This window comes from Aotus nancymaae, unplaced genomic scaffold (assembly GCF_030222135.1).
Source record: "Aotus nancymaae isolate 86718 unplaced genomic scaffold, 86718_ANA_hifiasm-v0.15.2.pri h1tg000115l, whole genome shotgun sequence".
NCBI classification, from domain to species: Eukaryota; Metazoa; Chordata; class Mammalia; order Primates; family Aotidae; genus Aotus; species Aotus nancymaae.
Window position 1 is genome coordinate 6,232,410 of NW_026988530.1, and position 16,519 is coordinate 6,248,928.

General features: G+C 38.0%; 1 protein-coding gene across 1 annotated transcript in view; it reads right to left on the bottom strand.

The window, feature by feature from the left end:
• GALNTL6 (polypeptide N-acetylgalactosaminyltransferase like 6) overlaps nucleotides 1-16,519 on the bottom strand; it is a 1,235,246-nt gene that overhangs the window by 365,560 nt on the left and 853,167 nt on the right. The window lies entirely within an intron of this gene.

Genomic DNA, 16,519 nt, shown 5'->3' on the forward strand with positions numbered 1-16,519 from the left:
CTTTTTCTGTGTCTGCATGCTCAGGGCCCCTTTTATTCCGTTTTTGACTCTGTTGTAAAAGAGCCTAGCCATTGCTGATTATAATTCTGCTGTGCAATATGCTTACTCATCTCAAAGAATCCTTGTCTCAACCGATTACTGTTTTGTAACCCTTGCATTCTACAGAGAATCATGTGCTTCAATCCATGCTAGACATAAAATATCTGTTTTGACAGTCTTTGATTTCACTTAAAGAGTACAGTTTTTAAATAATCAAAGAGGGCTTATATAATAAAGTTTGAGGTCTCAGAAGTGCTTTTCTGTCAGTAAGGGGGAGAAGAAAAGAAGGCAGTTTTTTAAAAATAGGATCATAGAACTAGAAGGTATCATGGAGATCATCTAGCTTCAAGGCCTCAGTTTACAGATGGCGAATTGGAAACAAGGAGAAGATAAGAGAAGCTAAAGTGACTTGCCTAAATTCACACAGCTGCTTAGAGACAGAGTCTAATCTATAATTTAGATCTCTTAATTTCCAATGAATTTTTCCCCTCACTACAGCTTTCAGATTCCTTCTTCCCTCCTTCCTTCCTGCATGTCTCTTTCCTTCCTTCTGTCCTTCATTCCTTCCTTCCTTGTTTTCGCTATTATTATTATTCTTTATTAGCTCAATAGTTAAACTGCAGGGTTTGGAGTGAGATTTCCTGAGTTCAAATTCTAGCTCTGCCACGTATTAGCTATGCAACCTTAGGTAGATTGGCAGCTTCTCTATGACCTAGTTAAAAAAAAAATCTACACAATGTAAATAATAACACTATTCATTTCACAGAAATATTGAAGCTTAAAACATGTAAAAACTCAGTCCTGAGTCTGGCTCAAAAATACATGCCACTACTATTGTTACTAATTCACTTTTATTAGTGTCAATTTTAAGATTAAAATGAATAAATTTAAAGTGCTCAATTCTTTCATCTCCCATGTGATTATTAGAAAGTCAATACTCAGTTACAGAGTGACAATCGAATTAGATAAGAATTACTAGAATTCAGCTGCAAAGATGGTTTTAAGCAGTGAAAATGAAAAAAAAGTAATCATAGGCAACTATATATGAAGGAAAACCTTGAAGAAGAATTTAATTATTGGGAGAAGACATGGAGGCAATATGGTTTTTCAAGAGAACTGGTACAACACTCAAAGAGATTTGAATTTTGCAACTGCCACTAAAAAATTGTATAATTTTGGGAAATTCTTTAACACTCTGTGTTGTTTTTATACAGTTCAGATAGCTGTCAAGATGAAATAAGCAACGTTTTAGAACTATGCACGGTAGATAATAAAGGTGATAATAACAACAGGTTGTCATACAGATGGAGTGATTAACAGCAGCAACCAAGTCAGCATCTAAGACAGAGAATAATAGCATATTTGCCATGATAGTGTATAACGAAAAATACAATGCTGTAGAAGCAACACCTTCAGAAGCAATAGGCTCACTCTGTAAATGTTTTAGACCAGAAATTGGCAAACTACAGCCTGGCAAACAAATCCTGTCCCTATGACCCACAAATTTAGAATGGCTTTTACTTTTCTTTTTTTTTTTTTGTGAGATGGAGTTTCACTCTTGTTGCCCAGGCTGGAGCACAATGGCACTATTTCGGCTCGCTGCAACCTCCACCTCCAGGGTTCAAATGATTCTCCTGCATCAGCCTCCCGAGTAGCTGCGATTACAGACATGTGCCACCATGCCCGGCATAATTTTGTATTTTCAGTAGAGACGGCTTTTCACCATGTTGGCCAGTCTGGTTTTGAAATCTCGACCTCAGGTGATCCACCTGCCTCTGTCTTCCAAACTGCTGGGATTACATGCATGAACCATCATGCCCGGCCAGCCTTTACATTTTTTAAATGAGTTTTTAAAATATAAATAACAGTTTATGACACGAGATAATTCAATGAAATTCAAATTTCAGGGCTCTTAGCTGGAGTTTGATTGGAACCCAGCCATGCCCATTCATTTCATATTGTTCATGGCTGGGTTTACATTGCAATGGACAAATTGAGTAGCTGTACCAGAGTCTGTTGGGTCCAAAAAGCCTACAGTGTATACGATCTGACCTCTTACTGAGAAACCTCTATTTTAGACCACAAAATTATCAATAAGAGAATATATTTTCAGCATCTCTAGAGCCAGACACTATAGGGCCCAGCCCTACAGGGTTCTGTGAGCCGCTCCCGGCTGGTGCAGAGACCAGAAATTGTAGAAATAAAAGACACAAGACACAGAGAGAGAGAAAAGAGAGTTTGGGCCTAGGGGTCCACTGCTACCCAAATCGTGGAGACCAGCAGTGGCTCCAAATGCCTGGACGCTCTCACTTTTATTGAGATGCAAATCTGGGGGCAGGGTAGGTAGGGCGTGGCCTTGGTGGTGGGAGACCGGGGACAAGGTAGATAGGGCATGGCAGTGATAGGGTCAAGTACATCACGTGTCATTCAGGTAGGGGCTCACGAATTTCTGGCACCTGAAGTGAGGTAAGGAGCATAATGCATCAGCACTTTTTCCATACTTATCAAGAAAGAACAAAAACATTAAGATTTAGATTACTATTACTGATTATCTTTTCTAAGATAAAAGGAACCAGGTGCAGACGCAGAGCATGAGAGTAGACATGGAACGTGATCACTGAAGCACAGCATCACATAGAGACAGTTAAGCCCCCAGATGTCTGTAGGCCTCCCTGACAGCTGTCAGTCCTACTGCAAGAGCTTGGAGAAGTGGAGTTTTCTCCTAACTCTTCCAGGGAAGGAGACGTCTCAGCTTTTTTGGACGTCTCCTTCCCTAGCTGGCTAAACAGCGGGTGCTTTCCCAGCGCTGGCGCTGCCGCACAGCCAAGGCGCCCTCCGGCAGCCCTTATAGGGGCGTGACAGAGGGCTTAGAGCATCTCGCCTTAGTGTCATTCATTTCACAATGTCACCCCAGGTTCACACTTCCGACCTGAGAGGCATTAGTAAAAGAATTAAGATCACCTATGAATAACTAAGATCACATATGAATAACTGATAACTACTACAGTTACATTTCTAGTTACTCTCTTCTTCATTATTTATATGGAAATAGGCTGAGGCTTTTTGCTCCTGCCTCAGCACTTATGGGATCTCCCTGCTACAAGACACTCGTCAGAAATTAACTCAGTTGACATTGAAGCAGAGAAGTGACATCATGGATTAACAGATGAGGAGAGAGGAGAGCTTTTTCTATGTCCACAAATAAACTGAAGGAGATCAAGAAAAAGTTGAGCACAATTATTTATGCCAATGGTTGCTTTCAATGTATGGGAAAGAAGATGATGGAATAAAAACAGTAATTACTAAAGAATGGAGGTCCTTTAAAAGAAAAGGCTAAAAACTGGGCAAAAGAGGCTTTATTTTTCTCAAAGGAAATGTTCCTCTGTCTTCACTGTATCCCACAGCTTAGGCTATTCGAGATCTTCTCACCCTAGAGGCTGGACTACCCTTAAAAACAGTCTAGTCACAGCCAGTGCCAAACTGCCCCGTGGGCCTCAGATGAAAATAGGCCATTTTAGGAAAGCCTGCCTGAGGATCTGGCATTATGAGATTTAAAATGTCTATGTGAGTGCTTGGTTGCACTGAACAAAGGCATGCACATGAATTGGAGACAAAATGTAGCATAAAGCTGCAATTGACCACGCATCACTCTTTTCCATAGACACTTTTGTATAGAAGCTCCTTAAATGCAATTTGAACTTTTCCTTTTCAATACATTTGCTCCAGCTGTTACCTCAGTTAGAATTTTCATTCTCTGCTTCAGAATTCTTTTTTTAGACTTCAAAACCCGATTAATTTCATCCTTTTGAGAAAATCTCCCTGTACTGCTGATGAGAATTGTTTCCTCCTTCTGTTTTTCCATAATTGCTTTTTTAAAGGTTTTTTATGTAGAGATGGGAGTCGCACTCTGCTACCTAGGCTGATCTCCAACTCCTGGACTAAGTGATGCTCCTGCCTCGGCCACCCAAAGTGCTTGGATTACAAGTGTGGGCCACTGTGCCTGGTTGGTATTTCCACAGTTCTTTAGATCCTCCTCTATTTTACCCTTTATTCTATTTTTCCTGGACCAACTGTTTATGTGCATGGCTATGACCATTACTGCATCATCAATTCCATATGGTAGAACCATGGTCTACTGTTTACTGCCTTCCATTATTAAACTCTATATTTGGAACATGGTGGAAGCTCACTGAATAGCTGTTGAGTTGAATTGCTAAAGGCATTTCTCCCACTTTCTCCTTTTATCTTTCTGCAAAGTGGAGATGTCTTCAAAAGAAGTAGCAGGGAGAGTAGTGAGTGCTATTACAAATCAAGCATGCAGAATTGGGTCAGAAGTCAACACAATCACAAATTTCCACTTATTAAAATATTGTACACTTGACCCCAAATGATCGTTAACATTCAGAATCATCAACACACATTGAACAAATTGTTAAACAGGAATACAGAACATTTTCTTGACAGATCAGTTTCTTAGAGCAGTAAACTTGGAGGGTTTTCTTTCGTTGTTGTTATTTCTGAGAAATATTAGGTGGTTATAGCATTTTCAGTGGTAGGACACCTGATCAGCTAGAGCAGGTGATTAACATGAGAACAGTAACAAGTTGATCCTGTGAGCCTAACCAAAGCTTGCACAGATTCTATCTAGCATTTCAGGTCTTTAGCTGAACTCTGAAGTAGAAGAACAAGAATACTACTGGCTATAAAAAGCAAGAACATTGTATTTGGCATTGTCAATAGTACCTTAAACTCAGAAACGTTAGAGAGCTTCCAAATTGCCTTATACATTTAAATGAAGGTCACATTTGAGAGCCTATTTCTGAAGCTAGTAGATCTTTATGACTGAACTTTAAGCAGTTGCTCAAATAGAAATCACTCAGGAGAAATCAGAAAGTGACTGAAGTTATAAAAACGAGATGTGTGAAATGAAGTAGGCAGCCACCACATACTGTCTGTTTGAGTCTGAGGAATGCCCATCAGTTTTATGAGTCATATGGAGAATAGTGCCTGTTGGGGTAATATATATATAACCCATACTTTTAAGGGCATGCTTTGTGTTCTGTAAAAGAAAGTGGAACCAATAGAAAATGGTTTGCTCAATGCACCCAAGCCCGAAATACAAGAGGACTCAGTTATCTGGGAGATAGCAATGCAAACCCGTGAGAGTAGCACCCAATCTTGTTCTGTAAATGAGAGAGTGCAGTCAGACACACTTGTATTTTCACATCCTTAGAATAACAAATATTTATTGCCATGACTATTTTGTGTTGCTTCACAGATTTTTTTCCTAGAGGTACCAGAGAGAGAGATCATATTTTCCTTCCTCAAAGAGAGGCATGTAATTTACAAGACTTAAAGAGAAGTCTTCCAATTGGAAAGGAATTAAAGTTGGCTATGTCCCATAGTCTTTCTTCACTGTACATTTTATAAATGTCCTTGTATTCTTTTGTTAATTACTTGATTATAAAGCCTTTTCAAAAATCAAATACTTTACATGGCTAAGTAGTAAAAGTTTAATTTAAAAGCATCAGACCATGACATATTTTTAGCCTAAAATGAGCCTTTTGGGCTAAGCAAATTATACTTTTTTGTTCTGGGTCACATACTATCATGTATACTTTTTTATTTAAAACCATTACTTCAGGCAACATCTAAAATTCTTCCACATTTTTTCCCTTTCTTTTTGCTAACTTTAGAGTTTAAACTTTAACTGCTATTAAGGAATCCAATTTGAGGTTGCTCTACTTTCTAGATGTACATACCTCAAGGATTCAGAAATGATACAAAGCATCAAATACTGAGACATGAAAAAGCTGGAGAAAGGTTTCTTTAGGGTATAATGATTCCTTATTCACATTTTTCTCTATTTAGTACTGAGCCCAGTGTCTTGTATATAGTGAAATCCCAGTAAATATTTGTGAATAGAAATGTAGAAATTGGAGCATATGACATTTATTAGCCATGTTCCTTGAGCCATGCATTTAATCTCCTTGGATTTAGTTCTGTCTTTTATTTTTCAGTTTGTGAAATGATGAGGTTTTAATTATATGGTCTATTAAATTCTTCCAGTGCAATCGCTCCTGACTCTGGGGCACAGAGAAGGTACCCAGACCTGTGCCAGCCAGTACCGTGCCCCCAAGCCAATACTATTTCCAGCGCCACCATGCACACATCCTCCAGCAGGGTCCCCCGCCCCCCGCCCCCTGCAGCTGCATTGCCTCCACCACTGTGGTGAGCGACCACAGGGAGGCAGGCACCCCAGTACCCACTAGCATGCTGCTGCAGTTGCTGCACCTTGGCCTCCACAGTGCAGTGGATTCCAAACCTTGGGGAGCCAGGGAACAAAATTGGGGCCCAATACAAGTTCCCCAGAGTCAGAGTATGCAATCCAGGAGTTGGAAGCTGAGAATTGGCCCCCCAAAATCTCCCGGAAATGAAGTCAGTTGGGGATGAATTCACGTTATACTACAATCAAACCCTCAAGATCATCATCATAGGACAAAAGAAAAAATAATCTAAAGATTAGCAACCTCAAATATTGAAGGTAGATATGTCCACAAAGATGAGAAAGAATCAGTGAAAGAATGCTGAAAACTTAAAAGCCAGAGTTCTATCTTTCCTCCAAATGACTGCGTCATGTCTCCAGCAAAAGTTCTGAATTGGCTGAGATGGCTGAAATGATAGAAGTAGAATTCAGAATATAGATAGGAATGAAGATTACTGAGCTACAGGAGTGTGTTGAAACCCAATGCAAGGAAGCTAAAAGTCATGATAAAACAATGCAGGAGATGATAGAAAAGATAGACAGTACAGAAAAGCAGGTAAACTGACATGATAGAGCTGAAAAACATACTACACAAATTTTATAATGCATTCAGGAGTATTAATAGCAGAATACACCAAGCAGAGACAGAGCTTGAAGACTGGTTGTGTGAAACAAGAAAGTCAGACAAGAACGAGAGAAGAAAAAAAGTAAAGGAATGAACAAAACCTCCAAGAAATATAGGATTACGTAAAGCAATCAAATCTATGACTTGTTGGTGTCCTTGAAAGAGTTGGGGAGAATGGAACCAGCTTGGAAACTATATTTCAGAATGTCATCCAGGAGAACCTCCCCAAACTAGCAAGAGAGGCCAATATTCAAAATCAAGAAATGCAGAGAACCCCAGTAAGATATGTCAAAAGAAAAATCATCCTCAAGACACATAATCATCAGATTCTTCACAGTCAAAATGAAAGATAAAGTGATAAAGGAAGCTAGAGAGAAAGGTCAGGTCACCTACAAAGAAAAGCTCATCAGATGAATGGTAGAACTCTCAGATGAAATCCTACAATACAGAAGAGATTGAGGGTCAATATTTTACACTCTTAAGAAAAAGAAATTCCAACTCAGAATTTCATGTCCACTCAAACTAAGCTTCATGACCAAAAGAGAAATAGATAATTTTTATACAAGCAAATGATGAGGGAAATTTTCACCACAAGACCTACCTTATGAGAGCTACCGAAGGAGGCACTAAATATGGAAAGAAAAGACTATTACCAACCACTACAAAAACACACCGAAGTACTCAGACCAGTGACACTATAATGCAATCACATAAACAAGTCTGCAAAATAACCAGCTACCATGATGATAGGATCAAATCCAAACATATCAATACTAACCTTGAATGTAAATGGGCTAAATACCTCCAATTAAAAGACATGGAGTGGCAAGCTAAAGAACCAAGACCCATTGGTATGTTGTCTTCAAGAGACCCACCTCACATGCAATGATGCACATAGGCTCAAAATAAAGCGATGGAGAAAAATCTACCAAACAAATGAAAAACAGGAAGAAAGCATGGGTTTCAGTCATAGTTTCTGACAAAACAAACTTTAAACAAACAAACCAAAAAATCAAAGAAGACAAAGAAGGGTATTACATAACAATAAAGGGTTCAATTCAACAAGAAGATCTAATTATTCTAAATATATATGCATCTAATAGAGGAGTACCCAGAGTTATAAAGTTCTTAGAGACCTTCAAAAAGAGTTAGACTCCCACAGAGTAATAGTTGGAGACTTTAACACCCCACTGACAATATTAGACAGAAAGTTAAAAAATATATTTAGGAATTGAACTCAGCACCAGAATGAATGGACATGATAGACAGCTACAGAACTCTTCACCCCTCAGAAACAGAATATACATTCTTCTAATCACCATATGATACATGCTCTAAATTCGATCACATAATTGGAAGTAAAACACTCCTCAGCAAATGCAAAAGAACTGAAATCATAATAAACAATCTCTCAGACCACAGCACAATCAAATTAGAAATTGAGACCAAGAAATTCACTCAAAACCATAAAATTACATGGAAATTGAATAGCCTACAAGAAGTTCTTTGAAACTAATGAGAACTAAGATGTAATACACCAGAATCTCTGGGACACAGGTAAGGCAGTGTTAATAGGGAAATTTAAAGCACTAAATATCCACATCAGAAAGTTAGACAGATCCACAGTTAACAGCATGAGATCATGAGTACAAGAACTAGAGAATCAAGAGCAAACAAATCCCAATGCACAACAAAAAATGACGAAAATCAGAGCTGAACTGAAGGAAATTGGGACACAAAAAACCATTCAAAATATCAACAAATCCAGAAGCTTGTTTTCTGAAAAAATTAACAAAATAAATAGACCACTAGCTAGGTAATAAAGAAAAAAAGAGAACAGATTCAAATAAACACAATTAGAAATGATGACAGAGATATTACCAATGATCCCACAGAAATACAAACAGCTATCAGACAATATTATGATATTCTCCATCATGCACCTCTGATATTCTCTATGTGCACCTCTATGCACATGTAGAGAATATCTATGCACAGCTAGAAAATCTAGAAGAAATAAATAAATGCCTGGACAAATACACCCTCCCAAGGCTGAACCAGAAAGAAATTGAATCCCTGAACAGACCAATAATAAGTTCTAAAATTGAGTCAGTAATAAACAACATATCAGTGCAAAAAAAAAAAAAAAAAAAAACAACCCATGAACAGATGGCTTTACAGCTGAATTCCACCAAATGTACAAGGAAGAGCTGGTACCATTTCTACTGAAACTATTCCAAAAAATTGAGGAGGAAGAACTCCTCTCTAGCTCATTCTATGAGGCCAGCATCATCCTAATACCAAAACCTGGTCAAGATAAAACACAAAAAAATGAAAATTTCAGGCCAATATTTTTGATGAACATCAATGCAAAAATACTCAACAAAATCCTGGCAAACTGAATCCAGCAGCACACCAAAAAGCGTAGGTACCATGATCAAGTAGCCTTTATCCCTGGTTGCAAGGTTGGTTCAGCATATGTAAATCAATAGATATGACTCATCACATAAACAAAAACCACATGATTATCTCAATACAAGCAGAAAAGTCTTTTGATAAATTCCAACCCCCTTCATTTTAAAAATACAGTAAAGTAGGTATTGGTCGAGTGTGGTGTCTCACTCCTGTAATCACAGCACTTTGAGAGTCTGAGGTGGATCTGAGGTCTGGAGTTCGAGATCTGCCTGGCCAACATGGTGAAACCCCATCTCTACTAAAAATATAAAAATTAGCCAGGCTTGGTGGTACAGGTTTGTAATCCCAGCTACTCAGGAGGCTGAGGCATGAGAATCACTTGAACCTGGGATGCAGAGGTTGCAGTGAACTGAGTTTGCACCACTGTACTCCAGCCTGGGCAACAGAGTGAGATTCTGTCTTAAAAAAAAACAAACCAAAGAACAAATAAACAAATAAAAAAACAAGAAAAAAAAACCCCTAGGTGTTGAAGAACATAATTCAAAACTATAAGAGCCATATATGACACATCCACTGCCAACATCATACTGAATGGGCAAAAGTTGGAAGCATTCCCCTTGAAAACCAGTATAAGACAGTGATGCCCACTGTCACCACTCCTATTCAACATAGTATTGGAAGTCCTGGCCTGGGAAATCAGAAGAAAGAAATAAATGCATTCAAATAGGAAGATAGGAAGTCAAATTATCCCTGTTTGCAGATGATATGATCCTGTATCTAGGAAACCCCATAGTCTCAGCCAAAAAGCTCCTTAAGCTGTTAAACAACTTAAGCAAAGTCTCAGGATACAAAATCAATATGCAAAAATTATTGGCATTCCTACACACCAAAAACAGTCAAGCCAAGAGCCAAATCACGAATGCAATCTCATTCACAATTGCCAAACACACCCCCATACCCACACACACACAGTCACACAACAAATACCTAGGAGTACAGCTAACTAGGGAGGTGAAACATCTCTACAAGGAGAACTACAAAACACTGCTTAAAGAAATCAGAGATGACACAAACAAATGGAAAAACACTCCATGCTCATGGATAAAAAGAATCAATATCATAAAAATGGCCATACTGCCTAAAGCAATTTACAGATTCAATATTATTCTTATTAAACCACCAATGACATGTTTCACAGAACTAGAAAAAACTATTTTGAAATTCATACGGAACCAAAAAGAGCCTGAATAGCTAAAGTAATCCTAATTAAAAAGAACAAAGCCAGGACAACCCTAAGCAAAAAGAATGAAGCTGGAGGCATCATGCTACCTGACTTCAAACTATACTACAGGGCTGCAGTAACCAAAACCACATGATATTGGTACAAAAACAGACACAGAGACCAATGGAACAGAATAGAGAACCCAGAAATAGAGCCACACACCTACATCTGTATGATCTTCAACAAACCTGACAAAAACAAGCAACAAGAAAAGGATCCCCTGTTCAATAAATGGAGCTGGGATAACTGGGTAGCCATATACAGAAGATTGAAACTGGACCGTTTCCTTACACCAGATACAAAAATTAACTCAAGATGGATTAAAGCCTTAAATTAAAACCTAAAACTATAAAAAACCTGGAAAACAATGTAGGCAATATCATTCTGGGCATAGGAATAGGCAAAAATTTTATAATGAAGATACCAAAAGCAATTGCAACAAAAGCAAAAATTGACAAATGGGATCTAATTAAACTAAAGTGCTTTTGCACAAACAAAATGAACTATCAACAGAGTGAATAGACAATCTATGGAATGGGAGAAAATTTTTGCAAAATTATGCATCCGACAAATGTCTAATATCCAGCATCTATAAGGAACTTAAACACGTTTACGGGAAATTTAAATTTGAATTAACAGGAAAAAAAAATCATGACACCATAAAAAGAGTGGACAAAATGTGAACACTTTTCAAAAGACATACATGCAGCCAACATGCATATGAAAGAAAGCTCAATATTACTGATCATTAGAGAAATGCAAAACGAAACCAAAATTATATATCACACACACCAATCAGAAAGACTACTCTTAAAAAGTCAAAAAATAACACGTGCTGGTGAGGCTGTAGAGAAAAACTAGTACACTATTGGTGGCAGTGTAAAAAAGTTCAACTATTGTAGAAGACAGTGTGGCAATTCCTTAAAGACCCAATATGAAGAAATGCCATTTGATCCAGCAATCGCATTACTGGAATATAAATGGTCTGTTATAAAGACACGTGAATGCATATATTCATTTCAGCACTATTCACAATAGAAAAGACATGGAATCAATCTAAATGCCCATCAATAATAAACTGCATAAAGAAAATGTAGTACATATACACCATGGAATACTCTGCAGCCATACAAAAGAACATGTTTTTTGGAGGGACATGGATAGAGCTAGAGGGCATTATCCTTAGATGAAAACTAATACAGGAACAGAAAACCAAATACCACATGTTCTCACTTATGGGAGCTAAATGATTAGAACACGTGGTAACATAAACAAGAACAACACACACTGGGGCTTATTGGAGGGTGCGGTGTGAGAGGAAGAAAAGGAGCAGAAAAAATAACTAATGGGTTATTTAACTAATGAGTGATGAAATAATCTGTATACCAACTCCCCATGACACAAGTTTACCTATATAACAAACCCACAATGTACCCATGAACTTAAAATAAAAGTTAAAAAACAGAAAATAACAAAAACCAAAACTGAGTAGAGGACTTGAGTAGACATTTATTAAAAGAACACTTACAAAAAAATTGCAAAACTTTTTAACTCCATAACAACTTAACTTGGCCATAACAAAAAGCCATGAATGCTAAAGTGGCAAAATCAAACAAAAACTTCAACTGGCAATTGTTTTCTTCAAGTATTGTATCTATCCTTCCTAAGCATCAATATCTACTGTTGTGGTCACTGGAGGGCCAACCAACTCTAGTGAGCCCTCTGTTCCTTCACTTACAGGATGCATGGGTGAATATATTCTGAGGTAGATTATTTTTGGTAATTCTCGAATGTCTTGGTTAAGTGCGGGAAAGTACTATCTCAGTTAATAGTACTTTCAGCCACATTTGTGAGACAACAGAGGTTAAATAAAATAGAAGAGGAAAATCAGTGGTCACCATTTCAAAATCTTGATCTCATTAAACACAACTATCACATACAATTTATCCATAGCTGCGTGCTACTGGTGTTAAGTGAATAACAGATAATCCAATACCCCAAATGATGGATTTTGAAGTCAATACCTCAAACCATTTGAATGTTCCAACATCTATATACAGAACTGAATGTATACAATAAAACACTTTTTTTCCATAAGGTGTTCTTGAGTTTAATGCTGACACTTCCCAGGTTCTAGAGTTTTCAAGTTCAGTACTTCAGCCCTCTGTTGGCTGAACTTCAACCTTCCCAGTTGCCCTGACCTTAATCGATGTGGTGTTTTTCAGCTCAGAACCTCTCATCTTAGAAGCACAGCTGCTGTACTTACCTCATCTTATTTTACTTCTCTTTGGACCATGCCAAGAACCCTTTGAAGTGGGTCATCCACAAGGAAGCATACAACCTTCAAGTAGGAGCTTTTTTCTGTTATTTTCAATGGAGAGTTATGCTAACATCAAAAGAGAGAAGAGGCTTTTATGGCTGAGAGAGGCCAATAGATTGTGAAGCTAATTTGAAGTACTGCTACTGATTAGGAATAAAATAAGCCAAGCAGGATAGAAATGGTCTCTGTTCATTAGGCACCACAGCTCTGCCAGAGAGTGAGGGTACCCAACATCTCCTTACAATAATTATGAAAGGACTGTGATTTTGCTCTCAGCTTTTAAATTAAACCTCTTCATGGCCTAAATTCACATTTGCTGTTTGATCTTTCTCTTTCTAGGACTTCCGGTTATGACACTCTCAAATTATGTGGCTTCTCTCTTCAGCGTTCTCAAAAATGATTTGAGACTTCAGTGTTGTGATTCTTTCTCATTAGAGGGTTAGCTAAACATATAAGATTCACACAACCTTTGACATTTTAAATTAAGCTCTTGGATATTTGTGAGCTGTCATATTCAATTTATTTTTAAAAATAGAATTCATTCAATTCCATTTCATTCAAGTTCCTACTACAGTCTATTAGCACTGTGGAACCCACCAATGGCAATAATACTCAAGAGCAATACATTTTTTCTCATGTCTTTTTTTATGGTTTCTAGACAGTGAATTGAACTCACAAATGTACCTTCTCAAACTCTCCAAATTCCATTTTATTGACCAAAGACACATTAGAACAAAATAGTCTTTGAGTCCTGCTGGAGAGAGAAGGCTGTCATAAATAGATACCAGACTTTGAGGCGTTTCTGTTTGAAATGAAGTCATTGTGATTTTTATGCGGAAGGGAAATGCTGAGTGGTTCATCACCAGCAAAGCAGGGGTTCCCTGAAAAGTAAGGGAAGTGTTTTCCATGTAAAATCCTCCAAGTGATAAGCAGGAGTGAGTAAGTATGTACCGTGGGCACTTGGAAAATTACTTCAAAATAAGGACTTGCAGATTTTTCCTAATCATTTGCATAATGCAGCTGCACGAGGCAGAATTCAAAAGATGTCCCACAAAATTCCCGCTCCCTGTTGATTTAATCAAACGCAAATCGAAGAACTGCTGTGAAGGGACTTTGCTGGTTTTGACGCAGGAGGAAGATGCCACCCCAAAAAGAATGTGTGCAGCGTCTAAAAACTGAGAACAACCCACCCTGGGCTGATCGCTGGCAGGGACACGGGACCTGAGCCCTATAATTTCATGGAATTCAGTTCTGCCAACAACCCGAATGAGCCTGGAAGTGAATTCATCCCCAGACGCTCTGGAAAAGAACGCAGCCCTCCCGTCACCTTGTGAAACTCAGAGGAGAGAACTCGCCTGTAAAATGGGTGTTGCTTTAACTGTTAACTTTGTGATTATGACATAGCAGTAGAAAACCAACATGGCAGCTGACACAGTCTTTACCACAGTGTTCTCTTTGGCTCTATTTACTTAATGTAGGGGAAGATTTGGTGCAGGGAGCTCCTAACACAACTCATGGAGCCAGCAGAATGGAGAACGGTGCAATAGTTCAGTGAGTAGCTCTAACTCTAATGGAACACAGATTTCTCTAGGAGTCTCTCCACTACCCCACATGAGGTGACCGAGGAAGGACAATGTGGGCATGATAGGGAAAGCCTAGAAAGCAGTGATTAGAGGATTTGAGGGCACAGTTTGAACTTCACATTTGCAACAAGTGGACTTATCATTCTCGTAGACTAGACTTGGTGGGAATAGCTTTGGAAATGAAGTGAGGTGGCGCTAGAATCTCTAGCAGGTGCCTGCTTTTCTCTGCTGTATCCATGATGATTCACCCTGCTCAGAATCTGCCTACTGGCGTACAGTGGTGTTTCACTGGGAGGCAATAGTTAGAAAATTCTTGCTGGAGTCCACAAGAGCGGAAAATACAGCCTAGACTAGTGCTTCTCAAACTTTGGAGTGCAAGTGGACTATGACTCCCATCATCCTAAATAACAAACAGAGAGGGAGACACTTTGAAAGGAAATGATATTTATTTGGGAATAGACATTGCAGTGGGGATATGTGCGCTACAGTAAACTATGTTCTCATTCAGGGTGGTAAAGGAAAACAAAGCCTTTTTAAAGAAAAATGAGGAGAATTACGTACTTGTTTTGAGATAATAATCCTTCACTACAGGGGTCAATAAAAAGAGTGGAATTCGTCCAGTGTTGAACAGTTACTGGCCAGGTATCCTCACAGAAGTTTTTTGTGTGTGTATGTAAGATTGCACAGTGTTTGTACGAGATTGTGGGTTTTGCAATCTTTTGGGATAGTTATTTTGTGCATGAGAAGCTTCCCTTCATGGCCTTTCCTATCTTCCCCAGTTTTTAACACAATTGACTCCATTTTGATTCTGACAACTTTCATGTTCCATTTCAAGATCCAAACAAACCATCATTCATGTGAATGCAAAGGAAAATTATATTTGGACATGCAAAGATTCAGAAATACCATTCACCATGTACTAGTTCTGAAAAAAATTTTTTTTGAAGTATTGTAGTCAAAAAATGAATGAATCAAAATAAAAAGCTCAAGAAAATTGGAGGAAACATTGATAGACAGTAAGGGCATACAACTTGCAGGTACATCTGAGTATGGTTGATTTTGTATATGCGAATTTAAAATAATATTAAGAATGATTTCTAAAAATTGAAGAATCATAATGTGAAATAAAGTTAGTATAAATCTAGATTAAAAATTCCAAATTAGCAAAATAAAAATAAAGAAAAGCAGACTATGTAAGAAGGGGACAGAAATTAAGAACAAATTCTGTTTAAATACTTAGCATAGTCTAGGAGGCGGAGGGTTATAGGCACTATTCGATTTTCATTCTTTATGGTGATGGGAATAAAAGGTTCAAATATTTGTAAAACATATAAGAAAGATCATTAATAGGATAATCATAGAAACTATTAAATAACATAAAAATAATGACATTAGTTTATTCATTCATTAATATAATAGTTGAGTTCATTCCATTCCTTGTGCTATATCTTATGATAGGCAAAATAGTCATGGTCCCTGCTCTTCAAGTATGAATGCAGATAATGATTATGACGTAAAAGGGAATGTTAGGGGAACGTAATATTTAGGTATATGCATGCAACAAAGTGAAAAGATGTTTCCAAGCCCCTAGTAGAGGTTATTTTTTTTGTGGAATGGGACTGCAGGTGTGATAGCTATTAGCAATCATCATCAATTCTTTTTTGTTTACTATCTCTTCCAGGGGGGAGAAAACCATAGCTACTTTGAAGTAAACCACTACACCTTGAAGTTACCATGGCCATGTGCCTTCCTTTCGCAAATAAAATGTGTCATTTTCAGGCAGAAGATTTGAGGCAGTGCACAATTTGCCAAGTTCCTTTTTTCCTTGTTATGATGCCCATGGAAGCTTGCAATGGCATGAAATCTCCATCAGTGTGATTCCAGAAAGATTGATAAGCAGAGGCCTGCAGCATGACCTAGCCTAATCTGATGAATACAGCTGTTGGTACCAAGAAATGGAGGTGTTGTCTTAAAACAACCTAAAATGTGT